Here is a 6,970-nt window from a genome sequence, read left to right on the forward strand (position 1 = left end):
TAATATCAATAACTATGACATTGTTATGTTGATTATTGGCATAAGTAAATGTCATGAGGGCAAAAGCGTCTGGACTTTCTTTGAAAAAATTGATGTATTTTGTCTGTATAAGTTATGATTATCTCTTCACATTGTGAATCCCAAGAAATATGAGAAGTGTTTTAGAGAGGAAAATGGCTTAGGTTTTACCTCTCTGTCTGTGATATTAATACCTATCTGGAAAATTCATGTTCTTTTTTATTTATTTATTTGTCTTTAAGGTCCTACAACCATTTTTAACATTCAAGTGACCTCATTGCAACCCAAATATTCTAATAACCCAGTTTGTCCTGAAAAAAAGGATGTTCATATCTTGACTGTAGACAGGGTTGTAACAGGGTTGATGTTTTACAAGTTATTATAAAATAAATCCAGACGGACAATGAACTGTAAAAATGGCCTTAGGGCTCAGAGGGTTAAACAAAAATTGCACTATATACACTACTTTTGAATTCAATATTTCATTTTGCGATTAATCGCGATTAATCAGGGAAATTATGCGATTAATCGCGATTAAAACTTGTAATCGCTGCCCAGCTCTAATCATTTCATTTGCCTGGTCAGGCTTCTCCTGATTGAAACTAATGGTCATTATGCTTATTTTGTAATGGTTGGTCTCTAACCCATCAGGGCAAGAAGTTTATATAGATTGTGTAACTGAGAAAGAGGAGCAGAACAGTGCAATCTGTGTTTTTGGGGAGGGGGTTGCTTTATACTCCATCAACATGTCCACAGCACCAGACAGATGGAAAACCTACCCAGATGTAGAGGTTCTGCAGTTGCCTCATAAATCTCCAGACAACTGGTGCCACAATGGAGGTTCTGATGAAAAATTAGCTCTGTCCAAAAAAGGTCTGACATGCAGATTAGTTGGGGAGACTGATGTGATTCTGATGTTCCTCTAGCACAGCCTGAAATATACAATATGTCTGTACCATTACTTTCCACTTCAGTATTTCGATGGCTGTTTCCAGTCATGTCTCTGTGTGCATGGTGCAGACACATTTCCCTCACCCTTGGACCACACCATTTTAGACTTTGTATTTATCTTATTGCATGCTGAGAGGGTGGCCTGACAATGTGTGTGTGGTGTGATTCAGTTTTGTCAGAGACACTTACATCATATGGCAAATTACATGAACATCCAATCTGACTTGGCGGTAGACTTCTCTTGGGACGACTCCTGCTGAAGCAACACAGCAGAACAAGGTGTAAACATGCAAATATACCAGTGGTATAATTTAATTGTTAGCACCATCCAATGTGCATACAAGGAGTGGAGCTTAAGCTGGTGGAGAATGGAGTGTGGAGCTTCTGGCAGCAGCAGCTTCGGTAAGTAAGAAACACATCTACATTCAGATTTGGAGTGTGAAGACCTTAGAAAGCCCTTAAATCACTGCAGTGAAATATGATTGTTGTTGTGGCAGACTAGCTGAAGTGAGTTCCTCACAAAACAGGGGAAGTGGGTCCCACCCCCCACAGTGGATATATTTGATATGTGATGAAATCTGATTATTTCCCTGTCAACTCATCTTACAATTTAACTACACACGTTAAAGTCCTTTGATGAAACCAGGCTGTACATTTAGACATGCAATCTGTTCACCAGCATTGTGGCTCATCCAGTTGAGGACCTCCGTTATGGCTGTCAGTCTGTGTTAAATCACCTGGAATCACCTCTCCGTAGGTCAAATTAATAATTCTTCTCTATCGTTCTTTTGCATGACATTCAGCTTCTGGCAGCAGCAAGTACTGCTCAAAAGAGCTCTGACCTGACAATAGATCGCACAGAATTCAACTATAAATAGTGTCTCATGGAGTCCTTCACCCCTAAGCATGCATGCTGTCCATGTGATGGTCTGAGTGGAAATCCAGCTGTCTGGAGAGGAGCCTGTTGTTTTGACAGTATGCTGCTGGATCTCCACATCTAGTCTCTGTCTCTGGAACTAATCAATCCCGACGTAGTGATACGCACAGGCTGCACCTGCGTCCTCTCTTGCTACCACGCACACACATGTAGCATGTGCACACACACATCTGCGGAGAACACTGAAGTACTGCTTCTTCACAACAGTGAGAGCAAAAGGGAGACAAAGTACATTCTGTCCTTGTAGACATTAAAAATTTTGAGAGCCATTTCCTGAGATGTAGAAGTCCCAGCTGCCAGAAAAAACGGTGTGTTCAGAGGGTCTTAAGGGGTTTGGCTGTTAATATTGCTCTGTTAATCCTCAAGGGTGGCCATTTTGATCTGGGTTGTGTCTCAGACTCCTTTTTTCATGCACACCTGGACAAGCACACATGACCACCTATATAAGATCACACACAGATAACTGTGGTAGCTGGTATATATGAAAATAAAGTCCAAACAGGGAAATAGAACAGAGTAGTCCTTTGCCAAATATTACTCAGAGCCCATAATGGGTTTTAGAGGATTCCTACATGTCTGTACTGACATTTGGGTGAGCATTGGCACTGAAAAGCTACATTTTCTGGGAAAGAGTTCTGGGAATCATATGCATCAGCAATTTCAGTTTCAAACATTTGAAAACCAAACACATATTACACTATCTCCTCTTGTCAGTAGGCTGGCGTTAAGGATACAAATCAATTATAGAGTGAGGTAGTGTTGAAGAGAAGATTTATGGCATGGGTGACAGGGAACCACCCAATGTGTTCATTTCCTGTGGTGTGCCACAGCTTTCTCTCTCTCTCTTTCTCTCTCTCTCTACACACACACAGACACACACACACACAAATTTCAATCATCATATCAAAAACTCATTACAATCGGGTGTTATTACACTGCATACACACATCGTCTTGAAAGCAATGCATTTAACAGTGTCATTTTGATGAATGTGTTGTCATTTTACTGGACTAAACTTAATGTGGATAGGATTCATGAGCAGAGGTTTGACCTTTTATTACAAATCTTATGCTATAATACATGCACATAGGCATGTGAGTGTACAATTAAGTTTCCCAAAGTATGTGAGGAGAATTTCATGTGTTGACACATTTTACTGCTGTGGGATTTAATGTAGCACAGGGAGAGGGAAAAATCAACATAACTTTTGTGTCTGTTCATGGAATCACGGAACTTAAACTTTGCCCTGAACCTGAGGTAACACACTGTCCCATCATTAGTTATCTTCTGTTGTCTGTTAATGGGGCTGGTCACTTTAATGCGAACTTTAGCATGCTAACATGGTCACGATGACCAAGCTATGCTAATGCAGTTACAATGTTTACCATTTTCAAGTTGAGCATGTTAGCATGCTAGCACTTGCTAAATAGCATAAATTACTTGCCCCTGTAATGTTATGGCTTTCATTCACAACAAAGCCGTGTCCTTTTTCCTGAAATGCTACGTCTTCTTAACGTGGGAAATTGGTTGTACAGATTTTTCTAAATACCAGGAAATGTTCCGGTGTTAGACTGAATATGTGAAATGGGCTTATGATTCCTCCTAGATACCTGTAGCAAAATTTATAACAGCCTTCCATCCAATAGCTGTTCTGGACAGATCTGCTTTCAAGCCACGCTAACCAGTTAGCTGAATTAGCCGCTGTGTGTTGAGGTCAGGGCATGGAAATTATCAAACTAAATCTGTCTAGAAAATGATTACGAACATATGAATTACTTCACATTACATTTTGATAGTGGCATGAGAGGCTGGCCCAATGATGACAACATGTGGGTTTTTTAACTACAAAATATTACATGGCTTACATCACAGTGTATTTCCCTACAATATGCTGAGGAATCTGACACAAGCATGCCCATTGAACACCACCATGTTCTAATAAGCACTTTGTATTTCAAAGACGTAGCATCAGTTACACTGGGCTACAGTAATGCTTGATATTACATAGCAGCGTAAAACCAAAGAAAGACAATTTCCTTTCCCCACATCATAACACTTCAATAATATAAAGCAGAGTATCATCTTAATGCTTCTTCTATCAAGTAATAACAGTGGATATTGGGTCCAGAGGGGAAGACTTCTCAGCATCACGCGCAGCCGTCCGCTTTACAGAAGCTGTGATGAAGTGTTGTGAGCGCCCGGCTTAGGCGCTTCAGATCAAAGTGTTGATAGTTTATCAGCACATACCACAGAATATTTGCTTGATAACCGCAGGCAGATTTGTCAGATCACAACTTGATAAAGTGAATTCCTTTAGCCAAGCTTGAACTCTTCTTGAAGCAAGAGACAGTGGACATAGGGAATTCAGGGTTTATGAAATACAATGAGAGAAATGGGAATATTTTGATATAGGAGCAGGGAATCAAGTTGCACAAGATGTGCTTGTCTCTAGGGGAAGAATGTATTTTTGTGGCACTTTTTCTAAAGAAATGTACCTTGCACAATGAAATATAAACTTGAATCAGTACATATTTCTCTTAGGATATGAGGACGTCATTTTATATCAGATGGTAATTCTTGAGATGATTCAATTCACAGGCTGCACATAATGATGATGTCAATGGGAAAAGACCCTTGACTTGATTTATCACTACACACTCTAATTTAAACTTTAACTAATAACAACTGACAAATTGATATGCTTGCATAAACGCTCACAAGTGTTGAGAGGTTCGAAGGCAAATGAGGACAAATCAGAGCCCTGAAACATCGCTGTTTGTTTAAGGCCACAGCCACTGAAATTCAAATAAACTCATAAGCTCAACATGTACTGTATATGCTAAGTTCAATTTAGGACAGGTCACATGAGCGTTATGGCTCCAGTTACATATTATTGCTAAACTTTTGCAGAGACAAAATGACCAGTATGTGGTCTAGGTGCATGGATCAAATTATGGTCCATTTACTGTATTGAAAAAATACCATGTATGTGAAACTGCTTACATTTTCACAAAGACTAATACCCCTCGATATTTCACCTGAACCCACAAGTCAGGGGATCATCACCGCCATGGTGTACCGTCTGGAAACCATGAATGCCTACAAAGGCTTGTGCCAATCCATATTGTAGATATTTCACAGGTTAAGTGAATACTTTAACTTGCTGTTGGCACTAGAGGAAAATTCAGGGAATTAATAAAGTTACTATGATTTATCCTCAGGGGACCATAAACGTCTGTACTAAGTTTTATAGAAATCTTCCAATAGCTTCTGAGATTTTACAGTCTGGACTAAGGTAGTGGACCAGATGACATTACTATCCTCTGGGCCATGCAATCCTTTTAAAACAAGGCAATGACTTTTTTTTCTGTGAACTTGCTTGCAAAACTCAAACAGTACCCTCTGCCACTGCTCCAACTCATGTGCAATGTCATATAATTTCAAAGTCAGCATCATTCGACATCATCTGGGAAGAAACCCAAATGCCTCCTGAGGCCTACAGTTAGATATGAAAGCCCATTGCCGTCATAGCGTGACTCTGCAAACCCAACAAACCAGCAAGCTTTATTATTTCATTATTTGTGAAGATAAGTGAGGCGCACCTGTGTTATGAGAAGAAGATTCACAGTGGACCAGACTGCGCAGGAAGCCTGTGAGCATTCCAGTCCAAAAAGGAAAGCTGGGCACCATGGTGAGCTCCGATCACGGGAGCAGACCTTCCATGTCGACATGTGATAAACATCACAAGGCAGACTGCTTCGTTCTCAGGGAAGGGCCTTTTGCTTGTCAGCGGGGTTTGAATTGTGGAGGCGGTTGCAATTTTAACACACCAGCCATATGTAGACAGATCCCGTACCATATGGGATTATTTACATGTCGTCTTTGTTGTTCAAAGATGAAAGCAGAGGAGATCCATTTGAGTTGATTTTATGACACATTCTACCAAATTTGCAGGGGGGAACTTTAAATGCTCTGTAAAACCTGTTCCACAGCATGCAAGACCACCCCATTAAGTCTGCTCTCCCACATGAATATAAAGGAAATCTGACTTAGCACTGTAGACGTTGCTACAGAGTGTGAAGGGAATGTGTTTTTGAATGGCAGAGAATGTTAAAAATCCGTAAATTAGTCTGAAATGTCACCTAGTGTACATCTACTTAAAAAAAACGTCTTCACAGGAACCAAAATAAAAGCAGAACACCATAAATTTATTGTGGTATAAGCAACATTGAGAAGAAAAGAAAAAGTCTATTCTAACACATTGTTCATCGTTATATTACAAAAAGGAGAAAAAGGATACAAATCTCGATAATTTATACAAAAACGACAACTTTCAAAAATAAATCTTTAATTTAGTAAACGCTCTGTGAACAAGTTTCTGCAATAACCCACCGCTTGAGATCCCTGAGCAGAGACACAGAGTGAAAACATTTTTTTTTTTTTTTTACTTTACACATCTTCACTCAAGCAATAACAACAATCAGTGTTTCTTCATGAACACTTTATATACAAAGGAGAACTTAGCCAGCTCTTTACGGGGTGTGTGTCAGGTGAATTGTGATTATCTTACTGAGCATATCACAGGTGATCATCACAGTCAAAAACAGAACAGTGTTAAAAACCTTGTGACTGCAAACCTTGTGACATATGTATTCAACGTGTTTATCCTTCATTGTAGGTGCTTACCAACAATGAGCCGCTCAACTGCATTTGGAGATTTTTCTCAGCAATGACCACAAATTCATTTTACGAGTAAAAACACAGTGCCAGCTGGTTCTGTTGCTAAGGTAACATGAAGCAATAACTTACAATGTATAAACTAAGGACACAGATTATTCAGGGGGTTAGTGGCCAATAACAGACAAGCGACCACAAATACTGTACATATACCTACTTCCTGCAAGGTGCCGTTTCCCTTACTTTTTTCTGACAAAAAAAAAACACCACATAGATGTTAATTACTCAGAATTTATACAAAATGAGATCTCAAGAGTGCGTTTTGACAATATGTGAAATATTTCATGTAACAAACCAAACTCGCTCAGTATCTGAGCTTCCACTTTA

Source organism: Etheostoma cragini, chromosome 8, assembly GCF_013103735.1.
Source record: "Etheostoma cragini isolate CJK2018 chromosome 8, CSU_Ecrag_1.0, whole genome shotgun sequence".
In the NCBI taxonomy this organism is placed as follows: Eukaryota; Metazoa; Chordata; class Actinopteri; order Perciformes; family Percidae; genus Etheostoma; species Etheostoma cragini.